General features: G+C 46.8%; 1 protein-coding gene and 1 long non-coding RNA gene across 3 annotated transcripts in view; one reads left to right on the plus strand and one right to left on the minus strand.

The window, feature by feature from the left end:
• LOC135914254 (organic anion transporter 3-like) overlaps window positions 1-9,179 on the minus strand; it is a 43,373-nt gene extending 34,194 nt beyond the window's left edge. The window contains exon 1 of the mRNA XM_065447037.2: window positions 8,968-9,179. The gene's annotated coding sequence lies outside the window, so the exon portion shown is untranslated. The remainder of the gene's footprint in view (window positions 1-8,967) is intronic.
• Window positions 1-25,610, plus strand: part of LOC135914277 (uncharacterized) — a 241,449-nt gene that overhangs the window by 868 nt on the left and 214,971 nt on the right. The gene's annotated exons all lie outside the window — the stretch shown is intronic.

Consider the following 25,610-nt stretch of genomic DNA (forward strand, 5'->3'; position numbering starts at 1 on the left):
GCACAAGGCGAGGCACAAGGGAGAAGCGACTGAGCGGCACGACACGTGTATCCATGTAGCACGGTTGCTTTTCATGACGTCACGTGCGAGACGTCACAAAGAGAGGAGACGAGGAAGTGGCATGGGGCGCACGTGCCGGGCGTTTCGAAGAGCTGGCTGGCTTTGGAACGAGAGAAGTGTAGTCTAACGGTAATGGTTAGAGCACCGGGCTGATATGCTCGACAGCCGAGGTTATTAAGGCGAGAGGCTCTAGTGGCTCATACCCACTGTGGTCCGGAAAACGCGGCGGGCGGTACAGGAAGTCGTGCGAGTTTGCCTGGCGCAGACACACGCTCGCGCCACAGCTCGCGCGTTCATCGTATTCTTTCACAGCTGGCTCCGATGCCGCTCATCTTGCCAAAAAAAGAAAAACAAGGCAAAGTTGATTAAGAGAGTGAATTCAGGCACTCGAACTCTCGAGGCTTATAGGACTCGAACCCATGAAGTTAATTAAGGCGTAGTTAATTAAGGCAGCGTCAATTATATCACTAAAACCCACGACATTTGGCGGGAGAAAACAAGTAAGAAGAAGTAACAACCCATTAAAATGAGATGGTAAAGTTTATTTAATGAATGTCTCTTGAGCGCGCAGGCTTTAGCCTTTACCCCTTTTATCGTATGCTAAAGTCACTGTCAAGTTCTTTTTTTTTTCAGTTTGGCGGGGCTCTTTTTATAGAGGATTCACCCAGACAGAGCGAAATCCAGGTTGGTAGGCTAGTAGGGCTTTCGCACTAAAATAAGCTCGAAACCTAACTGCGTTCTGGATTACGTGCGTCGTTCCTTGATACTCGCACCACTTTCTGTAAAACTGCTAGCATATTCGGCAACAGTAGGACCGAAAATAAGATATTCCTGTCCAGTCTGGGACACTCAAATCTATTCAAAGCCCTACAGCTATATTTATTTATAACGTGTATAACGAGAGTAGCATCTCCTTACAGACTGACTTTCACGACTTCGAAATAAGTCACAAAATTTCTAAGTTCCATTTTTTCTTCTATTTCACATTCTTACTCTCTTAACTTTGCAATTTTGCTTGTACACCGCCACTGCGTCATTAGAGCACGTTCGAGTAGCGTTACTAGAGTACGGCCAATTCCGCTTGTACGTATAGCCGTGCCCGCATTTGACCCCTTCGATGATTGTCTATGCTGCCGATGTAGATGTGTTAAGACAAGCGCGTCAATTATTTGAGAGTGTGTGGATTATTCATGGCGCGTTTAGACGCCCTGATTTCATATCGGACAGAACACACAGCTCTTACCCCAGACGAGCGATTCGCTAAATGCGCTGGCCGGCAACCCTTGTAAAACGGTGTGTCGTGTTGCGTCCAGCGGGGAAACGTGCGTGGCAAAGCTTAACTGCCCTGATTTCCTCCATGATAAGCAATAGCTTAACAGCAATAACAGAGGCTCAGTTGCAATTAACAGCACGCTGGTGACTGCTCTTTGCGTTTAGGCTACGTAACAGGATATACAAGTGTGTTAGATGTGCTGTGATGGCAGATAGGGTGACGAGGTCTGGTCTGATGGACAGCATTGCGAAACTGGGGAAGAGTGATGATAGCAATTAGGCTATAAGAGCGAGACAGCCAGATAATACAAGGGGAGTGCCAGAGCTCACAAATAGCTAAATAGCTTCAAGAGCGCTCTAACTGTCAACACGCTCATTGTAGGCGATTGAAATTTCACTCGTGTTTTTATGAGCTTTAAGACAAGTGTTTATAATCGCAAAGTCCAGCTATTATCGCATACAAAACATGCGATGCATGAAGTAACACGTAGCCAAGGTATGAGCAGCGGGCTAAAAATTAAGCCCAATCCTCGAAGAATATCATGAGTCGCACAATACTGCCGTTACGGAACAGGTCATCGACGCTTATGCAGTCGGGCTATAGGCTGTTGCAATTGCAACATGGGGCGGGATGTCGCCATCGTAATCGAATAACATAAATGGCCGAGACATCGCTAGCAGAGCGGGAATCGTTGTCTGCAGATTCGACCGCTTTCCGCTTTTGGCGCGCTGGCGATATAAAGCAGTGGACAGGTGGTGATCGTAAGTAGATACATAAGACGGATTCCGAGAATTCAGACTTTAAGTATTTGATATCACATGCTATTTTTTTAAGTTCTTACAGGTGCTTTGGTCGGACTCTGCATTCATCCCCTTTAACAGTAAGCAGAAGGTGGTCGTTTTTTTTTTTAATCCTAAATAGCTCCTTTCTCTGTTTCCTCTGTGCTATCTCTTTGACGATTAATTACGTGATCAGGATGTGTGAGTATCATTATGCCCTAAAAATTATGGCCCGTTGTTGTCGGCGGCAGATCCGCCTCGGCAACACAGATGACTGCAGCGACAAAGTGTTGAACCCACTTCATTGTACAGTGAAGCGTAGTGAAGGTTAGGCGCCTTATCTGAGGAATGCGACCTCGTCTCTGCAAGAAGAAGCGGGAACTGCAGAATTTATAGACCTTGCTAGCAGCGAAACAGATAACAAATATTAGCACTTTGCGGTTATAATGATATCAGTTGCACTCCTGCAGTATTCGCATTGATAGTGCATGGGCTAATGGACATCTCCAGTAGTCATGCATTAGCATGTGCTAATGGATGACTGTAACGGATTAATTTACTCCCGATGCTTCAACGAAGACTACTTTATTTTTAAGAATGCAGTAGAGGCAAGGAGCTGAGTTCTTGAGTTCAGTACCTTGAGGCGTAATTTTCAATTGCGGAAATTAAACGCTCGATACCTAATAGTTATACTGAGGCTACCAGGCGCTTAGAGAATATCAATCCCCCTAAGCAACCATTTGGGTTTAGGGTCGGTAATATCGATGAATGATTGATCGATTAAATGTATCTCGCCAAACGACTAATCGTCATCAATGTCCACCTTTCATTTAATCGACTTAATCGATTACTCCTTTGCGATTAATCGTTCTCGAGAGTTGGACAGCAGTGGAGCGAAAATTTTGAAATCGTATTGGACTAGCGGCACATGAGAAGTGACGGTGCGACTGTGATAGAGCGACTGTGGACTGTTTTTCCGAGTCTCGACTAATGCCGAGCTGAGTAGTGCTTCCACGCCCCCCCCCCCCCCGGCACATGCCACCACGCCACCCGAAGCCGGAGGCTTGAAATGCCTTCGCAAATCAAGTCACACTATAACAATCCACTCTTTGGTCGGCGTGCCACTCCCAGTTCACTAAAGACGGAGCACAGCATGCGCGCCCGTTGGGAGAAAGTATTTGACGTATAGCGATTGGCGGCGTTCATGTCGATTACAGCAAATCTACAGCGTCCGAGCGTTTATTCTCGCATGCTGGTTCTGTGGTCATTCAGAGGTGTCGGTTTCACCCAAATGTACCCGCTAAGTGACATTCCTTCGCTCTGTAAAAAAGAGCATGTTGTTTAAAAACCTGAGCAAGTCATTTTCTTTCCCCATATTGAAATTTCTTGCATTTTTTCAATTGGATGTCAGCTTTCACTTTTGCAATTTTCCTCATTTCTTTTTTATCTGTACTGTTCAGGAATTCACCAGTGCGACGTTATATCTTATATAATTCTGCATTAAGTGCAAGATAAACTGCAAGAAGATCTTCACAGTATATCACTCTGGTCTAAAAAATGGCTCATGAAACTTAACGCTAACAAGTGTAAATCAATGCGCATATCACGTAAAACCAGCGATAGCAATCAGTGTCGATATGTACTGAATGACACTTCATTAGCATCCGTTAACGCTCAAAAATATATTGGCCTTCACATAACTAACGATCTTTCATGGAATTTGCATACTAATTATATTACTGCTAATGCTAATCGTATGCTAGGATATCTTCGTCGTAACTTTTCTACCGTTCCTACTTCGGTAAAATTGACGCTCTACAAAACCCTAGTTCGCTCAAAACTTGAATACGCATCTGCCATTTGGGATAACAATCAAGCATCACTAACCGTAACACTTGAAGCAATTCAAAATCGAGCAGCTCGCTTTATTTTATCTAACTATTCCCGCCATTCCAGTGTTACATGTATGAAAACAACCCTGAATCTGCCAGATCTTTCTTTACGCCGCAAATGTGCTCGTCTTTGCCTATTTCACAAGGTTTATCACTCAAACCAGGTGCTCAAGAATCAACTTATCACCCCACCTTCCTACACTTGGTCCCGTTCAGACCACAGATATAAAGTTGCCGTCCCATCCTCCCGAACGAACAAGTATCATGATTCTTTTTTACCCCGCACAAGTGTCGACTGGAACCACCTTCCTGCTTCCATCGTTCAGATCACAGATGTAACTTCATTCAAAACAGCAGTCTACCACGCTGTCACTTAACGTTGCCTGCATACCATTGTCTGCATATTACATTGCTTTGTATGTACCACTCCTTTCTGTAGTGCCTTAGGGCCCTGAAAGTATGTATAATAAATAAATAAATAAAAAAGTGCCATATTATAATATACATTCTCTTTATATTTCGGCCGTAGAGGCTACTACGGCCGACTATATTTAGTCTTTAACAAGTTAAATTTTGTCCTTTATCAAACCTTTATAAGCTTGTGTTTCAAACGTGGTTCCGCCTCTCAAACATTAAAATAGGGTCCTACAAAAGCAGGTAATTGTGTTTCAACCTGTTTAGAAGTGCCGAAAAATTTTTCATTTGATCAATTAATTGAGGGAAAGCCCTGCATCAGAAGCGACTAATCAATTAAAGGCTAAAGTGATGAATGATTAATCTTTAATCGAATAAAAATAAATGAACCATCCTTATTTGAGTTCCACGTAGCTTTGTCCCACACTCAATAACGATTGCTTTCGGGGAGCGTAATGCACATAACGGCAAGGATTTCGCCACATGTTGTGGAAATTTGCCCTCAGATATGAATTGGCGAATTTTAGTCAATTACATGGCACATTCCCTATTTATAGGATATTTTCTTATGTTGACCGGTGCTTATGATGTACCGCGTAAGACGTAATTATTTTTCTCTGAGCTGTTATTTTGTTTAAGAACTACTTGAAGTCTTCGCCGAAACCTCAGGCACATAGGGTACATCAGGATGTAGGAAATGTAACAGCGTCCTTTTAGGCTGTTTTTTACGCACATGAAAGCAACCGCGTGCGTAAAAAGTAACTGTGCGCACGTGCCAGTGCATATGTTAGTCTTAATGAAAAAGCTTATTGGTAACAACTTGGCCGAGGATATGAAGCTATACGTGCCCTCGGCTTCATGCTATGGGAATCTCCTCGATCGCACGCACAGTTTTGCACTGCGGTCAGTACATGCTGCTGCACACTATTTTACGTGCGCAATTGCCTTACGTACGCGAGACAGAAGACTAGAAATAACTTTCGATTACTTGAATTACTCGCATTCATCCGAATAAGTTATATTGGCCACGTGATTAGACCACCGAAGTAGTCTAAGGTCCAGGAATTCTTTTTAACAATACTGCAGAAAGACAAGACAAATACGAAGAAGGCCAAGAAACACAAGGACACTATATTTGCATCTTCCCTTTTTGCGCTGTTAAAAGTTCAGTAATACCAACTCGTCCATTTTTACATCCTTTTCAGGTCTAGGCATGTTTGGAAATAATTTTGATTAATACGAAATGGGTCCGAAAATATAAGAATAGATGCCACTTCTTCGTTCCAAGAAGCGCTATTATTTTCGTCTCAATCTGTTTATTCATTTATTATGCGTCAAAAGTTCCAAGGATTGGGACGTCACATGACGGATGAGCACATGGAAAAATGACGGTTCAGATTAGGTGGCGTGACTTGACAGATGGTATTTTTCAATGGCAGTTTTGAGACAAGCAATGTCGGTGATGAGGGCGACGTTACAGGGAAGGTTATTGCATTCTCGGGTTGTGTGTACAAAAAAAATACAAAAAAATAAAAGGAGGTTGATATGCACTGTAGTGGAATGCACAATCGCAATCAAAAATACGCGGCCCACTGTTCCGGGCGCAGGAGCAGTTGCGGGGCCACACCCCGGCGCTGTTAACTCCATCGGACGCTTGCTTTGAGGGTGCACTGAGTGACGCCAATCTTCGCCCTCACTCCCGTGCGGCCAAATCACGCGCTTCATAAATTTCAAGCGCGGCGTTCGGCTGCTTCGAAGCTGATGGTCAGTGCACAGGAGGGTGCTTCCACTTTGCTTCGTTTGCCGTGTTGCCGTAGTCCTTGGCACGGCGGTGGCGGACGGCTTCCGGGCACCGATGGCAGGTTCATCGGTTTCTGCAGCGTGAGCCTAGTAAAGCTTTCGTCTTAAACGAGAATGGACCGTCAGTCAGGACGGGCGTCGACACCAACAAAGTGGTGGCTCTTTGCTTGCTACTCCTATGCACCAATTCCTTGCCATGGCATATTTCGTTGAGAGCCTTCATGCGCGTACGTCGTCCGTTCAAACGCCAGGCATGGCAACGTGGCAGACACGGGCGCGAGGCGCACGTAAACAGGAAGCGTGAAACCAAATCGGAAGCTGCCAGGCATACATTCCGTGCGCTTAGCCGAACGGCCGAACGCGAGTTGGCGTGGGGAGGAAGGCAAGCGCACACTGGAGAATCCTCTTTCCAACTCACCGTCAACTACGTAGCAGCCGAACGCCGCGCACTTGAAATTGAAACGAACAGAGTCTGCATTTTGTCCAGTGTCCCAGGCCTCATGAGCAACTGGTACACGGGATAAGAGAACACCTCCATTAAGCTCTGGATAAAGGGCTTGAAATTATGCCTCAGTCTGGACACACCGGCAGGGTTGGTTATGACTTCGTCGACGAGACCGCCCACTCCGCTCATGCAAGAGCCCGAACCCTTCCAATCCTCCTATTCAGAACCGACCCTGCAGAAAACTTCATTTCGTGACTAAAGCTATCTCACACATACTGTTTTTTTTATAAACTCCTTAACTTTATCCATCCCTAAATCTACAAGTGTCGTCAAAACTCCCCCCCTCCTCCCTCCTCCTATGGCGACATTGTTATGCCACTTGTAACTCGGTATGGCATTTAGGCATACCAAGGCTTACTCGTTCCGCATTGAAATGGGTGATACGCACATGTGTGGATCTTGTGAATCGACAGAAATTATTCAACACATTTTGTTCCATTGTCCCCGGTACGACGTCGAACGTGAATCTCTACGGACACCATTAGAACAGCGGGAATCTAAGTCACTTTCGAAAATGAAGATCCTTAGACCACGGCCATGCGCTTCGATGACACAGAAGGCAACGAAAGTGTTATTGCAGTACCTCAAGTCGAAAGGTCTCTGCAACTGTTTATAGGCTCAGTGCGCACCTTCAAATGTGCACGAAAGTATGCTCTCTCCCCCTCTCCTAGTGTTTTTCCCGGTATCCCTTTCTCCCAGTGCAGGGTAGCGAACCAGACGTGCGTGTGGTTAACCTTCCTGCTTTGCTCTGTTTCGTTTCTCTCTCTCTCTCTCTCTCTCTCTCTCTCTCTCTCTGCTAGTCCTATGTTTACCACCGTTTCTCGGCAGTTCTCGTGCTCCCTGATTTACCCTGTCTAAACTCGGAGGAGCGAAGTCGCTTCTTTAACTGGACACCAGAATATTTGAATTAAATATAAAAGGAGTTGTCGGAACGTTCCTTGTTATTAGAATGTATTCCTCGTCTACATCTCTCCATTTTTTTTACTCGCCCTTTTCCTCTCATTCAAAGCAAAGTAGCTAGCCGGGTTCCGTCCTGGTTAATGTCCATGTCTTTCTTGTATCTTCGCGTCTTGATTTCATAAAGGAGCACTAAAGCAAAGCAAAAGACTAAATCAGTTTAGACGGATAATGTGTTCTTTGAAAAACTGTTTTGTTTAACTTGTGAATAACAGGTTGATTATGAAACGAATAAATGGTCCAACTTTCAGTTTTTGAATTTTTCGCCGAATCCCCAACGCCGGTTTGTCACCGTGAAATCAGGGATTTCAAGGTATATTTTCGTGTTTAGGCTACGTTGGCTCAGCATATAGTTCCCGAAACTCGCCATGTTCAATGTTTGGCTCCTTTAGAACACACTGTAGTCTATTTTTACCGCTAAAGAATTACCTAGGCTTTAGAAGACGCTGTCATAATACGTGAAGCCAGAGTAAGCTTGTGCGGGAACTTCAAGGAGGCGTCGCCACCCGTTTTTTTTATCACGTTTTTTGGCTTACCAAGCCTCTTATCGTGGTAAGAGTGGTGTTTTCGATATTGTAGAACGGTAACTTAATGATTCAGAAGAAATAATTTTTTCCTTTAGTACACATTTAAAAACAGCTTGATACTTCAAGTCATGCCACTTCTCCATGTTGTACTCAGTACAACGACCTGGGCGATATAGAACACTTGATATGGTAGTGTAAACGCTTCTTTTCTAAGAGGAGGACAAGAAGATGGTTCTCTTACGAGCTTGCTGAGCAGTTACTTTTTCCGGAAGAACCACTGGAAAGTGTGCGTGGAGATGTTGATCGCTATACTCACATTTCCGCGAGGTAATAGATAAACCTATGGTGAGCACATACTGACAAAAGCGGAAGAGGCGCTCAGACGGAGTAATAAACGGGAAAGTCTGCTAGGTAAACCCTGCTTGTATCAACATAATTGTCACCACCACCACAACTTGCTGAGGCCGGCCACTGAGCTCCTCCTTTGTAATGAACCTCCTAGTTTCTTCACACCTTCCTTTTTCTTCGTTTCTAACCAATGATTTCTAACCACCTTGTAGTTGGTGTCTTTCTTTAATGAAGATCTGTTCAATGGCTGTGAACGGTGCCAATTTAATCCGGATAAATCACTGCATTCACTCAGTCCTTCAGCCTAACGTAGGACCTTCTTATCGTGGGCTACGAATTAAGTTTAACAATACAGGAATTCGTAAAAAAAAATTAAACAAGGCGAAAAAGATGCATGTGACCAGAAGCTCACCACTCGTGGGAGTGAACGCTTCCGATGGCTTGACAGCGGCGACGGCGGCAGCCCACATCCCCCGAAACGAGACTGCAGGTGGCGAAACCACACACGCCTTGTGCCGCTGCTAGCGGCGAGTCCTATCCAGTTTCTCAGCACCAAGTCATGCGAGAACTGCGCGCCCCTCACTTGCACACACACACACACACACGCACACACATGCGCACGCACACGCACGCGCGCACATACACGCACACAAAGAGGCACGCATGCACAGACACACACACACACACACACACACACACACACCTTGTTCCGTCTGGCCGTTTTTTCCTGTGCGAGAGTCGCTGGAGCGTCGTCCGACCGCCTCCACTTTATTACCGTCGTTTGTCGAGTGCATAGTGGCCGCTGTAAAGATAATGTTTACCGTAATTCCGCGGTCATTGCAGACAATGAGCGCTCTTTGCCTCAGTTTCACCAGCAGCTAGGAGCTTGCGCTTTGTTGACGGTTGCGTTCTTTTGCGTGCTCAGCGCGGTGTAAGGCAAAACCGATAATTGGGCAAGGTGGCACGTACATAATTGAGCAATTCAGCTCTTCCAGTCTCCCCTCTAAGAAGAGTTTCCTGAATTGGAAGTATGTAAAGTATTCGAAGCTATTGAGTCGTAGGCAACCACGGCTTCATTCAATTAACTTAGCCTTTCTCTGAAATGGGATCTACATTAGTCCGAAACAAGCTTTCAATTTCCCGTGGTACTTATTGAGAATTAAAAATAAAACAACGATACAACGTTCGAAACTTTTTTGAAGCTTACACAAGCCGCCTAAGGTTTAAAATTTCCAAATTTCCATTGCTGCTAAGCAATTGTACGAAAGTGCTCTTGTAAATTTTCCTACACGTAAGCTCCACCCACTTCTGTGGCGGCCCCTCGCCTCCATGTAAACGCCCTGATAAACACGAATGTGACTGCAGATCGAAAGATTTTGATTTAAGAAAATGAACGATCCAGGAAGTTTTCCGCGTTACAACTGTAAGATTGGACACTCAGGCCGGTAAGCATTCCGTTGCACTAAAGAAGAGTAAGTAGAAGAAGAAAAAAAAGCGAGTACCATAAAAATATTCTCGGTTCCTTTCAGGACGTATGCAGTCACTCCGTGCGAGAGGCTTTTGGCGACTGAAGTGAAGGACGAGATACTGGCTTGCCGGTGGCGCAGTCTCGTGTTTGTGGTTTGCATGGGCTGCATGGGCCCATCTGAGCCCATACATGGAGGGGTACACCTAAAAAACAAGAAACAGAAATACAAACATTCAGGAAGCAAAAAAATCGCAACCAAATTCTAAAATTGTGACGTCAGCAATTAATTCGTTATATAGAATCACTACTCTTTATCAATCACAATATTCGAGTGCTCCCTTCACCTAGAGTGCGCGCAAAGAAAGAACGAAAATTATAAAACGTTAGTTCTTGTATGATAGGGAGTTAAAGATCCAGAGTTTTGATGTCTAGTTAAACGTGATTCTAATAGATGAGCAAACCGAAGAGGTGGCCTAGTTCGCTGCGGTTGCCCACTCCATCCGCCTCGTATGCGGGAAGTACTCGGATCAAATACCGGCGCCCCGGAAACCCACCGGCTTTTCTAATGGGTCGCATTAGCAAATCAGAAAAGCATTAGCGCGCCGGAACCTCCTTATCGATTGAATAAATGCGCAGGTCTCACGTAATACGATAGTATAGAAAGACGGGTGGATTGATCAAAGAAGAAATGTGTACCGATGATATTCTAGTCGGGATCAAGAGAAAAAAAATGTTTTATACGCTGGGCATAACTATTTATAAGGTCGACTATCGATGCAAAAAATTGCGTACCATAGAAATGGGAATACAATCTGGTGGATATAAGATAACAAAAGATTGATATTCTACAGACATATAATGGGCACGACTGACTTATAACAGAGATTATAAGAGGTCATTGAAAAAGAAGGTACGTGTATTGACAGTGATCTTTATTGGGTTTTTATTATCCTTATGATGTCAATAGAAGTCACTCCGTGTAGTGTTGGGGCATACGCGTACGAGTAATGCGGCACTATCGTCGCCACAAACACACCTGCCAAAATCAACAACTGGGTGGCTATAAGCACCAGCGTATGTGGTCTGTCTCGTAGCCAATTTAGGGGTCGCAGGTTTTCGGATCACAATACCTGTCTTGTTATAATATAGCCCACCGAATTCCTAAGTTACGCGACACTCCGGAAACTGCTATTTTCGATGACTTTGTTTTCGCTAGTGTTTGAGGTTCTTTACTTTTGGCCAAATGCTTGAAGATACCCTTCTGGGTTTTCGGCGCTAGCTGTTTTTGACCTAACCTGCGTCTCTTCTCCACGTGAGGGTTCACGATGTCACCCTGCAGGAAAACCAGAACCACAGAAATAAAGCTTAGTCGTTTCTTCTGGCTGTAGGTGCATTTTAATTATTGTCCTCTCATAATTTTGAAGCTTGGCCAAAAGCGGCCGCTTGCGGAGACATAAACGACTGCCATGTTTTCGAGGCTCCTCAGCAAAAAAGTGAATAAAGCAAACAAGTCGGAAACAAAAGACGGATTGCGAGATAATTGTCACAAACTGCTACCAAGCTCAAGAATGTGCCGTCACGGGCGTTGATAATTTGTATCGGCAGAATTCGCTTCATTTCAAAAAAGGCCTTTCTCTCTCTCTTTCTCTCTTTCCTCTTATGACCTGGGCGCCTCATGGTTTCCAGTGTACTGCTTACAAATTCTCTCCCTATTCCTCTTTCCTAGCATTGCGTATCAGGTCGGATGCGCGGAGGCGATCATATTCAGAACACATTTCAGAACGTGATATACCTTCTATACTATACATCGTACGCTGAGACCTCTATTAGCCTAAATGTTCTAAATTTCCCACGCCATGTTCCGCTAACAAGGCTACTATATATCATGGCGACGCATATGTTGTGCTCCGCCAAGTTGAAGCCCCTCGATGTCGTATACCTCGTTCGGCTGAAAACATCATTCTGCGCCACGGCGCATCGTGAGCTCTTTGTCACAGGAGACTTTCTCTGTCGATGTTGGCAAAACTAATATGTTGTAAGTCGACCACCTAAGTATGCTGTCGCAAACCCTACAAATAAACAATCCGGTGTTGTGTCTGAAATCGTTTCGCTGAGCTTGCCGTCACTTAAAGCGTTTACGTCAGTGCGGAATAGCAGCTGAAAATGAAATTTCACCTTTCTGTGACAATATCCAAATGACAAATTAAAAAAAAACTCGGTTCTTTTAATACGAATCTTCGTGGTTGAGGTCAAGCTCTTCGTTGTTCTGGAGTTGAGTCCAAAACAGCCACACTGTGCTGCCACTTTGTGAACAGTGCAACACTGACCTGGGCAGAGGTTCAAAAAGTTGCCGTGACGCTTTCACATAGGATCCGATCGCCGGGGAACATCGTATTCCAATACAAATCGAAAGTCTAATTTAGAAAGAAATAATTGGGTTTGTATGGCAGCATTGTACTAAAAAATGTGGAGAGCAAATTTGTTCCCAGAGGGCATTCTGGAGCTTGTCCACTTAACCGGAAATTATTTCTCCATAAAAGACAGAGAGAAATGTTTGGAACGTTCACGTCGGTTCATCAACGCCAGGCAGAGTTCGACGTCGCAAATAAGGGCGTTAATTGTGCGTTGAGCTTATTAATTTTGTTTTTATTAGCATTGTGGGAACAATTGACCATTATCAGGTCATAACACGGAGTACCAACACATCGGCACAGTTATAGGGTGACCAACGTCCAGACGCAAAGTATGGACCGCACTGTCATGCTTGGTCACGCTGTAGTAAGAGGGCTCTAAAAGATTATAAGTTATGTTTGTTCGACAGCTTGAGGAAGCACCATATCAATGTCATCTTTGTCACTATGCAGTATTGTAAGGATTGGGGGCTCAATCCCATCGCTCGTGATCCGTTGTCAAGATTGGAGTCCGGCATGAATTAGAAGGTACCTGGCCCATGCCGTCGTCCAACTTATTCACGCTGAGGACGTTGATGACGGGAAGGATTGCTTCTCATCGAGAACGAGGAATGTGGCTTTATTTACAGTATTTACATGCAGTTCATCAGTCTAGCATGACTGCGAGAGAGTCTAACACGACTGGTTGAGAGAGTATATCAGTCTAACATGACTGCTCAAGAAAGTGTGTCGAGCATACGCACAACAGCGGTTTATAAACAATCGGTCCCCCCTTGATTCCAAGGGGACGGGAACGTTCGTCCAGCCATTGTAAACATGCCACCTCTCTCCGGGACGGCTTACACACACACGCACACACACACAGGTTCACGGTCTGGTCCGGAACCGACGTCACACGGACTTCGTTGAACTCGGAGCTGACCCTGATAGTGCGCCGGGTAGCCATTGTCCTGCGTCTTGGTCGGTGCGTGGGGAGGTGTCCCCGACGACGTTCCCGTGGCAACTCCCCCACTCACGGCCGACCCGGTTGGCGGTGTCGTGTTGCGGCACAACGCCTGCTTCGTCGAACTCATTCAGTCACAACAGCGACGAAGCTAGAGCGTAACGGTGGCGTTCCTTGAAAGTTGACGCCGCCGTCGTCGCAACTGACTGACAACACTTGCACCTCAGCTGGGCCGTTCTTAACATTATATATAAGTTAGCGCCCCTGTTATGTGTCCTACAACTCCATCTCCACTGACGCAAAGCGCTTACTTCGGACGCACAGTAATTTCTTACATCCATGAAAGCTCTGTGCCGCAGTGGGTCGCCTTATAAAAAAAGTTACAACTTGATCAGCCGTAATAGAGCTAAGTTAGGTTTCTACACGTAAATAAACGAAAGAAAACTTCGGACTACTGCATCAATACAAAAACAAAGCTTGTTCGTGCTGCAGCTTATTCTTTCAAAACTGAATACATATATGTATACAGGGTGTTTCAGCGAACACTTTCAAAAATCTTTGAGAGTTGCATGTGGCAGATATCACAATTCTAGTCCATGAGCTCGTCTACTCGAAGCGGCAGACAATACTTGCGCAAAGATTGAGATGCAGAATTAACTAATTAATAAAAATTCACTACTTAAGTTTTTAACTAATCACATTATGGCCCATATTGCAATTTACAAATTTTAGCCGTAGCGTTTGCAAGGGGGATCCAGTTCGAACGAATTTTCAAGATGACACAAGTTTCGACATATAAATTCCCGAACTTTGCGGAGAAATGCACTGGCGTTCCATTTAATTTGTTAAGAAAACGTTGTTTCATGCACTGAAGCACACAAGTAACTGGAATGCCGATGCATTTCTCCGCAAAGTTCGGGAATTTATATCTCCAAACTGGTGCCGTCCTGAGAATTTGTTCCAAGTGGATCCGCCTTGTGAAGTCCACTGCTAGAATTTGTAAATTGCAACATGGGTCAGAACATAATTAGCTTTAAAGTTAACTATAGTGAATTCGTGTTAATTATAGTCAATGTTGCAGTTCATTTTTTTGTTGTTTTGTTCAAGTAGTGTCCGCCGCTTTGAGTAGACCGGCTCATCAACTAGAATTGTGATATCTGTCACAGGCAACCTAAATAACTTTGAAAGTGTTCGCTGAAACACCCTGCATATATTTGTGCACGCTGGGCAAACGCGTATCTGGTGTTTCCATATATATATATATATTATACAGCTGCTGTTTGCGAAATCCGACAAATGCGTAATTACATACGTGCACCCAGAATACGCGAGACCGTCCTTAAAGCCTAAAGCGCAGCAAGCAGATTCTCAGACCGCCTTTGCGGAAGGGCAGCCCCCGGACGCTCGTGCAGAGGGCACCGTGACAACGGTGGCGTCGACACGAGCGTATTGCCTCCAATAAAAGAACGGGCGCTCTTTCGCAAAGCGCAGGCCAGGCACAAAATGCAGCTTCGACTGGCGTCGGGTCGTCGACTGCACGTGAACAGAGAGCGGGCGTTCCCATTTAAGCGCGCAACGAAACATCGACGGGAAATTATTAAGCGATGTTGTCAAGTAAGCCGACCAGCACGTACGTCCTGCTTCGAGAAAGCGCCGCCCGATGCTGCGGCGACTCAAAGTATATCGAGACCTTGCAGTGTACAATCAGTGTCAAATGTTTAAGGACTGCGACATCTCAGAAGAAGCAGAATATTTAAGCAGCCTGGGCATAGCGCCTGCCATTCAGATTTCTAGCTTGTACTAGTGCACACGAACCACGTAGTGTTGTACGGTTTTACTGGCTTACGGTCACGAAGGGCTCGGAAAATCAATGTTTTCTCAGGTACTATAGTCCGTAATCTTCGAGGCCGACTTTAGCTGTAGTCGGGGGTGCTAGCCGGCTATGGTAAAGAAAATCCCGAGAAATCGTCTTGCACTCCTAAAAGCATGTATGGTTTTGGTGTCTGCAGCATTGCCACACTTCTTGGCACCATTTGCAGACAGAGTTGTCGTGAACCAGGCGGCATCTCTTTCCTTTTTCAGAAAAGACCGCATTTTTAAAAAGAACTTCGTCTTATTTGCTGATTTGCGCGGCGGCGTGAAGAAACGGAGCTGAGAAGCTTTTCAAGGAGAGAAAATTCATCCGCCTGTCCTCGTGTACTTACATGCCTCACCGCCATGCTGATAAAATCAGGCCTACCGAGGCAGATCAGTTCGTGCGGAGTTCTGGTTAACATCCCTGCCTTCTTTCTTTCTTTCTTTCTTTCTTTCTTTCTTTCTTTCTTTCTTTCTTTCTTTCTTTCTTTCTTTCTTTCTTTCTTTCTTCTTTCTTTCTTTCTTTCTTTCTTTCCCCTCCTCCTCCTGCCATTTATCCGAAATAGTTTCGCATATCAAGAAAAATGTTTGCAAAGCCTTGCTTCGCAGGCTAGGGGGCCGTGCAGTACTGACGTGCCTCACATGGGCTCCTGCGTCTTGCGCTCATTTCTACAGAAAGGCCACTCACCCCTTTCATTTTGCACCGACAGAATTGGCAAGCTGCAAGGAACCAGCGGATACCACCTACTTTAAAAGTGAGTGCGTTTTGGTCAAGATTTCGAGCTTTATCTTCACCGACCATCCCGTGCCTTGCTAAGCCTAACGCCGCGCGAGACCCCACAGGCCCGCAGGGGAGAACCGCTGTCGCACGTGCAACAGGCACACGGTGCGCGTGGAAGGAGTTCGACAGCGCTCGCTGCCGCACGTGCGTGGCACGTGCACTGTGAGCCGAAGAGGAGGCTCGGCGCTCGCAGGCGCTGCGGCTGACAAGCAGACTTTGAGATGAGCCAAGAAACACCCGCGACGGACGCGACGTCAAGCGAACGACGAGAAGAAACCAGCGCAATGCATACAGACTCAGCGGAAGAAGCCGACGTCGCGCAATCTTGGACCTACGATAAAAACAGCGGCAGAACCATAGACCTCAACGACCAATGGCTGACACGGGAAAGGAAAGGCAAGAAGGAAATCACGCGCATCAAAGCCCCCGCAGTGACCCAATCCACACAACAGCCAGCCATGCCGCCACCGCCGCGCAAATCCAGAATGCCACCGCTACCTTTGGACGACATCAAGATTGTCTACCGCCCACAAGCTGGCCTTGAACTCGCCAAATGGTCACTCGTCGCAGTCACTCACGCAATCGGAAGATCCAGCGGAATATTGCAAAAAGAATTCCATGACAACGTGCGAGTACAAATGCAAAAAGAAGAAAACCTCATCATTGCAAGTACAGCAAACAAGAACTACGCTCAAAACTTAGCCAAGGTCACTAACATACAGCTTGGAGGCAACATCTACAACGTAAAAGCCAACTCTCGTCTACCCGAAGATGTCAGCAAAGGTGTTATCTACGGTATCACGCCTGGGACTTGCACTGCGGAACTAATGGACGGAATTCGAGTGCCAGCACGCTATACAGTCCTCAACGCCCGCATGCTCGGACAGTCCACGGCGGCGGTCATCTATTTTGAGGGCCCACACGTCCCCTACAACATCATTTATCAGAGCGGCGACTACCGATGCAAGCCCTACCGCAAATCAGTTCAGTATTGCCGAACCTGTGGCAACCTCGGACATCGTCAAGACGTTTGCCCAAAACCAACCCCAAATTTCTGCTACAAATGTGGCAAAACAAACCAACCCCCGAGCCATGACTGCCATCCCACGTGCAAGATATGCGGAGAGGGGCACGAAACCGCTGGGAAAGAATGCAAGAAAAAGCTCAAGCCCAACCCACCGCCTTACCAAGTAAGACAGCAATGGCAAAACAGGATCCAAGAGCGAGACAGTCGATGGAGCTCCAACCGCGATGAGTTCCCTGAACTAGCCGCTGCCAATGGATGCGCCGCCAACTCAAGTAATGCCTCCAGTAGCACCGCAACAACTAGCAGACCCACGTCAAGGTCACGATCAAGATCGTGGTCGCGTTCCCGAAAACGCGTGAATTACGCTGAAGTGGCCAGTGCACGCGCCGCCAACTCAAGTAACGCCTGCAGTAGCACCGCAAGAAATAACAGACCCACGTCAAGATCACGATCAAGATCGCGATCGCGTTCCCGAAAACGCCTGAATTACGCTGAAGTGGCCGGCAGCTCAGGCAGTGCCAGCGTCGCATCGGCAGAAGCGGTAGCCGTAAGAGCCCTCGAGAGCAAGCTACAAAATCAACAAAGTCTCATAGACAGACTATTCCAAAGATGCAAAGAATATGAACATGGAAGCAATCAATCATTTACAGCGCTAACCACGGATGCAGTTGATTCCGCTATCGAAGCTAGAGTTCAAAAGCACCTCCAGGCTTTCGAGGACGTCTTCACAAAGAACATCCTTGCCCTGATTGAAAACATCACCAAGCCTGTCGTCGAGAAGATTGCGACCCTTAACACCCAAGTGACCACCCTCGCGAATCAAGTCGCCACTCTCACAAGCCAGGTTACCGGCCTAACAGCCCAGGTCAACAATTTCATAGCACACGCAAAGAACAATTATGTCACCAAGTCCTACCTCGACAGCCTTCTCAACACGACCGAGCAGGGTAGAAAGAAGGCTCGCACGAACAGTCGCAATGCCTCCCGCTCGATCTCACCCAACCATGATGCTGCCTGTGAAGCTGAAGATCCTCATGATGGCGACACTTAAAACCACAACAAAGAGCCCGCAAAATACTCTGCGCATCTGGCAATGGAACTGTCGATCCTTCCGTCCCCGGTATGCAAACCTACAAGAACTTGTCAAACTGGACTACCCTGATGTAATTGCCCTACAGGAAACCAATACCCACAACGTCCGACTTCAAGGATACATCGCTCATGCACAAACTCAACGCACAGCCATCCTTACCAAGAAAACTCTCACAACGCAGGAACACGAAATAGAAGACATCCCCATCGAGCACACCCTAGTGGAGATCATACCAGACAGAAAAACGCAGCAAAGTATCTTTATCGCCAGCATATACAGCCCTCCTCGTGATCAACTTCCGGGATTCGACCACTTTGTCCGTGAACTTAGGAAACGCACGAAAGGCCATCAAGTAGTTATAATGGGAGATTTCAACGCCCCACATACAGCATGGGCTTATCCAAGCACCACGAAGAAGGGAGCGCGAGTGCACGACACTGCTCAACACCACAGGCTAACCCTCTGGAACGACCCATTGCAGGCCACAAGAGTCGGGAACAGTGTCTCCAGGGACACTAGCCCGGACCTTACGTTCACAGCGAACGTCCACTGGGCCGAGTGGAGTCGACTCTCGGAGACGCTCGGAAGCGACCACCACATTATCCAACTTGACATCGCGCACAACCGGAAACCAAACAAGACTGGAGTTGCTCGACTAACAGACTGGAAGTCCTTCAGAGACAACCTCAGCGGCAACACAACAATTGACGACATCGACCATTGGCTCAAGGGCCTTCTCATCACCGCAGAAAACCACACCAAGACCATCCAGCTAAGCACCAACACCCCCGCAGTCGACCCGCATCTCCTTCATCTCTGGGAGGCCAAAAGAAGCCTCCTGAAGAGGTGGAAGAGACAAAAGCTCAATAGAAAACTTAAACAACGAATCGCCCTTCTCACCATACAGGCCCAAGATTACGCGGAGCAACTTAGCAGGCAAAATTGGCACGCCTTTTGTGACAGCATACAAGGGACACTCAGCACCAAGAAAACCTGGCATCTCCTACGTGCTCTCTTAGCTACCGATCGCACCAAAACGCAACAGAGGCAAGATCTACACAGACTGATCCACAATCATGCTGGATCGGAGGATGATCTCCTTCGTGAGCTTCAGCAAAAACTTAGCACCGACAAGCCCACTTCATCAGCCACCCGAAAGGCGTACGGCGGTACACCAAACCCAGATCTCTATCGACCATTCACCCAGGCAGAGCTCCACGCAGCATTAGCCAAACTCACTAGAAACACCAGTCCCGGCAAGGACAGAATAACTAATAAGCTCTTACGCAACCTCCCGCAATCTGCCACTACAGCACTGCTACAGTACTACAACGACTGCTGGGAAAAGGGGGACCTACCAGCAGCCTGGAAGCATTCGGAGGTCACCATGATCCCCAAACCCAACAAACCTCTTCGCATCGAAAACCTACGTCCCATTTCCCTCACATCTTGCGTGGGCAAACTCCTCGAGCACATGGTGCACGACCGGTTAACAACATACCTCGAGGACAACGGACACTTGCCGCACACCATGTTCGGATTCCGGCAGCATCTGTCCACGCAGGACGTACCCCTGCTCCTCAAAGAAGACTTACTTGATTACCTCGATCACAGACGCAAATCATCAATCCTGGCAATCGACGTAAAGGGCGCATTCGACAACGTGAGCCACGAAGCCATTCTCCGCAACCTCGAAGATACAGGCTGCGGAGCCCGGATCTATAACTATATCAGCAGCTTTTTGACGCACCGAACAGCAACAGTAGGCGTCTGCAACCTCCGCAGCGATAAATTTCGGCTACCCAACAAAGGAACCCCACAAGGATCAGTTATTTCACCCCTCCTTTTCAATATCGCAATGATCAAGCTACCGAAACAACTGAACGCCATCCCAAACCTATGCCATGCCCTTTACGCCGACGACGTCACACTCTGGACCAAAGCACCTACTACTGGACAACAAGAACGCAATCTACAAGAAGCCGTAGATATTATCGAAAGATACCTCGGAGACTGCGGTCTCCAATGCGCACCTGAAAAGTCGGAGCTTCTTGTCCTGAGAGCACGGACACGAGGAAGACCACTTAACTATATCGAACCCGATCCTAGCGTCTCGCTCAACGGAACCAAGATCCCTACAGTCGACTCTCTTCGCGTACTCGGACTTCACATCCACAAGGACGGATCAGGGGCGGCCACTCTCCCGCGTCTCCAACGCACACTGTCACAAGTTACGCACCTCGTCAAGAGGATCACAAACCAAAGAAGCGGACTCAAGGAGCACGACACGCTTAGCATAATTCAAGCTCTCCTAACTAGCCGTATCACCTACGGAACTCCCTACTTGAAGCTCAAGCCGGCAGAAATCAAAAAACTCAATGTCGTCATTCGAAAGGCAATCAAAGTAGCCTTGACGCTGCCACCCATGGCATCAACGGAGAAACTCCTCCGGCTCGGCGTCCACAATACATGGGAAGAGCTTGTCGAGGCTCATAAGATCAGCCAACTAGAGCGGCTCAAGCTCACACCTACCGGACGTGCAGTTTTGCGCTACCTCAACTACAGTGAAAGCTACATTGCAGACACAGACCAGAAAGCAAGAATCCCACCTGCAGTCCGGGACTGCATCAGCGTTGCAAGTATACCGCGCAATATGCATCCAAATTATCATAAGGAGCGTCGCCAAAGCAGAATCCGCGCACTCAGCAAGAAATACGGGAGAGACCCCCATACGAGGTACACCGATGCTGCCCGGTATATTAAACGAAACGCCTTTGCCCTAAGCGTCACGGATCACCAAGGCAAAGAACTTGCAGCTGTCACCATCCGAGCAAGAGCCCCTGAGATTGCAGAGGAAACGGCAATTGCTCTAGCAATAACAACTTGCCCTGAAGTAGCAGTAATACTAACAGACTCTCAAGCAGCAGCTCGCAACTATCAAAAAGGCCGCGTATCAGAAACAGCGCTCAAGATACTAAGAAATCACATCGCACGCGCCCCGCTCCCCGACACCTACATCGACTGGGTTCCAGGCCATCAGGGCATGACAGGAAATGAGGCGGCACACGCCGCTGCCCGCGAGCATACCAGCCGGGCTTTCCTGCAATCCCACACTAGGCCGGCCACCAACGTTGATGACATCGCCCTAAAGTACTCGGAGCTTCTGCAACACCACCGACTCAGCAGAAGAACGTACGCTTTGCCACACAAGAATCTAAGCAAGGAGGAAGAAGTCATCCTGCGCCGCCTACAGACCAACACCTACGTGCACGGAATAATCATGCACAGACTGTATCCTACGCAGTACTCGTACATATGCCCCCATTGCGACGTTCCAGACACCCTGCAACACATGGTCCAGGATTGCCCACTGCGTGGCACACCCACAGACCCTACCTCACAAGCTCCACAAGACGACTCCAAAGAAAGCCGCCCCATAGAAGCACAAGAAGAGCGCCCCAAATCACCGCAGATCCATACCATAACCGAAACGTGGGAGGCCAAGCTTTCCTCCGATGACCTGGACGACCAACGCAGTCTCGTCGCCCGGGCCAAAGAGGCAGCCCAAGCCAGAGGGTTCTTGGAATAAGGAATCCTCCCACCTAGGGTGAACCGGGTTCTGACTCGGTTTACCGTTTCGGAAAATAAAAGTTTAGTTCTCTCTCTCTCTTGCTTCGCACCGATAGAGCCTAATGGAGATGGAGCTTCTCCGTGCTCCGCGACAGCGTTTGAGCATTATGCACCTATATTCCAAGACATCGTGAACAGTGCCGGCCTAGACGACGCCATGTCCATGCACGCGCTCTCAACCATGTTGTTCCGCGCTTGATTTTTGTGAGTATATTGTATATACGTGTTGATTCCATCTCTGCTCCTACGTAGCAACGTGCATGTGGTCTTGATATGTGTGGTGCAATAATAGCAGCGCCAGCCTCTTTAGAGCTAAGGTAAGGACGAATCAAGGGCCTCCTTTTTTAAAATTGGGAACTCTGATTACTCTTGAAATGGTTGTTTGAGGTCTCCCTGCCGTCAGACAAGCTACGTAGTGGGCGGGTATCCTTGAAAGACGGCGAATATGTGCGCTCTGAGAAAATCGAGAGTTACGTGCGTCTGAATCCCATACGCAGTCTGTAGAGATGGCACTCGTTGCTGGCGCGGTTTATGAGACTCTGTGGCCACGACCTATTATCTGTTCTGTCCTGTAATACACAGAGGTTGCTGTTTCGAAACCGTATGAAAATTCTGTTCGTAGGACGTATGATTATTTTGAAGAATACAATATATATTTACGTAGTTCGAGGGTGGAAAGGAGACTCAGCTGCCGCACGACCCTTCCTCACTTCTTTGTATAGTCCCAAATGTTTCGCATATGCGTAGATGCAGCTGCAAAACAGAACGCCTACACGCAGCAACTGTTCTTGACGCTGCGTCAAAAATACACTGCCACGATGGTCGGCTCCACCGCCACGAGGGTCGTCTGTGGCGCAGCATACTTTGTCCTCATTTTCCCGAAAACGGGGTCGCTTACGGGCGAATTGGGTCACGCGATGGCTCGATTAACCATCGTAGTCTCTTCCTACGACTATCTATGAGGCCACATAAAAGCGCCATTTGCTCACAATGTCTTTGAGTTTGGATTCTCATAATTTGATGTGATCAAGATACTTTATTTGACCTTTAAAATGAACAAGTTTAACGCGTGAGTGATAAATCAAGTCTCTTTTTGCTGACATAGATCCACTTCCTGCATTATTGGACATTGTGGCTCCGCGCGTGCGCTGCATCAGACATCACGAATTGCAGTTTAGGAGCGACTATAAAAGACAGAAAATTAAGCAGCGCCCCTAGCCATGATGTTCGACCAACTAGCTCTCGTCGCAGCATTACTATTCAGTGAAATATTGTTGGTACGATTCTGCTTCATACGTTTTCGGGACGATACGTTTTCTATTCTTTACCGGCCAACGTGTTGAAGCAATGTATTTTCGTGCTGTTACTGCGATTGCGTTTTCACCTGAAATTTGATAATACGACTGCAGAAGTGTGCTTCTACTGGTATTAGTAAAACTCGTGGCTTTATACTTCGGGGTATCGGCTTAAATAACATCCCAACGACCGAATGATGCCCAACGAGTGATGCCACAGGAACATTTGCTGTTGAGTCTGTCACCGAGTGCACCTGTTCTCACAATGTTTGGAGCTTCCTTTGGATAATAAAATATTCGGATGATACATTTCATTTACCGGTTCCCGTGCAAATTTTATCAACGAGACTCCACTGTACACAGTTACTAGATGCCGCAGTGCTCCAGAAAACCAAACAAATATAATAGTTTGGGAGTGTGTCCTACTATAGAGATCACATTAGTAATACAGAAAAGCGACAGGGAATACAACACGTTTATTTAAAGAACGAGACAGAAATAAAACGGGTAACTCGTATAGTGGCCTCTGATGGGAGGCCTAAAGTTAATCTAGTGTCTTGTTTCTGAGTAGAAGTACCAGCTAGCGGCCGCAGATGGCATTGCTACATTGGGGAAAGAATATTGTAAAATACCAGCGTTTCTACAACATTTACTGTGTGACAGCATTCCTCTAATGCATACAAAAGAGCTCCAAAGAGAAATCGAATCGCTCATAATTATCACGTAGTTCGAAACGTGTAAACTAAATGCTCCTGAATAAAAAAAAGAAACGTAAGGTGTAAAATAAAAAGAAACTACCAGCTTAAGGAACAAGCAGTATGCTGCCGTGAAGACGTTGATTCTTCCAAAAGTCAACCACGTTCCACTCCTTTCTTATTAACAGCAAGGCGCTTCAGGTACCTTTCCATTTATCTTTTAAGCAACATTAGCTGCTAATAGGGAATTACCTTTATGACATCATTCAGGCATCGCTACCTGACTTATGTGGCATTCATGCAAATATTTACCCAGCTTAGCTTATCAACTAGCTAATAAAGATGCCACCATAGTTTTGTGCACTAGTTCAGCGCATGGTGTGGTCCGTATGCCGCTCCAGTACGTGATTTCTCATGAGCGACCATGCTTTGCACCTTTAATATCTTTTTTCATCCGATAACCCTATGAACGTCCTACGCTGAGGTACGGCTTTCTAACAGTCACTAATGGCGTAGCGCGCACCATATGACTTAAGCAGGATCGCCTGTGACTGAGTTGTGACATCCAGGTGCATTGTTGTTGTTGTTGTTGTTGTTGTTGTAAATGCCCTGTGGCATGCTTACACATCAGAATATTCCTTGTTTTTCTTTATTGACATAAAAATCAACAAATGAGCAGTCACCGTTTGCTACCGATGGCTATCCCCTTCGATTTGGTTAATAAAATAAGTTTTAAGAAGGGCTAAGTTTCTTTATTAGGTGACACCTAATAAGGCGGCGGAACCCATTTCACGATGACTGTCGACGGCAATGCGTTAGCATTGCATCAGTATAGTGACACAACGTATTGCCACCATCGAAATGAGATATATGGCATGTACTGCATCAGAATTTCTCTTTCGCACTTCCCTACAACAATCAGCGCCATCTAGCACCGCCACTGTGAAGCCTGCGCATGGCCTCCGAAATTCATGGCGCCCCAGTGCGTGCGAACATTGAGAAACGTGTCGTTCGGCAAATAAGCTCCTCTCTCGCGCTTCTTTCTGGACACGCTGCGCAATCTAGTAGCGCTGCCGAGAAGCTTGCGCGTGGTCTCCTAGGTGAGAAGCGTGGCGTGCCAGCGCCTGCGAAAGCTGAGAATTGTTTCCTCGCTTGCTGCACACCCGCACACTCAGTGACCCAAGATGGCAAGGGGTTCATGGAAGAACGGCACATACCCAGTACATTCGCGGAGTAGCTTCCTAAAGTGTTGGCGTGAAAGATGGTTCTTGAAAAGTGGCAACATAACCCAGTGCACATGTGGCGCAGCCTGCTAAAGCGTCGAGTTGCTGCCCTTGAGGAACCCTTGTGATGTGGTTTCGCTTCCGCCTATCATCGGTGAAACTTAAAGAATCTTTTTGCCATTATTTTGTCAAGTACATTAGCTGAAGAGCGGCAAAACACCTACTGGCACATACCCGATGACCCAAGTTGGCATCTCAGAGATTCACTGGAGACAAGCACAGAGCGAGTGGCAGATACCCAGTGCTCCAAGTCGGTGTCAAAGAGTTTCTTCGAATAGCAGTGTCTATCCAGTCCCGTGACTACAGTGACCCATGTCGGCTTGAAAGAGGTTCGTTGAATAGCAGAACATTTGTACACATTTCCATATACTCAATCACCCAGGTTCGGTCGACGGTTGGTTTCAAACTTTGCTCCCTCAGCCCAGCAACCCGACGCGCTACCCATTCGACCGTGGACTACCCTGTGACCCAGCTAGGCGGAAAAATGGTTAGAAATAATACATACATACATACATACATACATACATACATACATACATACATACATACATACATACATACATACATACATACAT

This window comes from Dermacentor albipictus, chromosome 1 (assembly GCF_038994185.2).
Source record: "Dermacentor albipictus isolate Rhodes 1998 colony chromosome 1, USDA_Dalb.pri_finalv2, whole genome shotgun sequence".
In the NCBI taxonomy this organism is placed as follows: Eukaryota; Metazoa; Arthropoda; class Arachnida; order Ixodida; family Ixodidae; genus Dermacentor; species Dermacentor albipictus.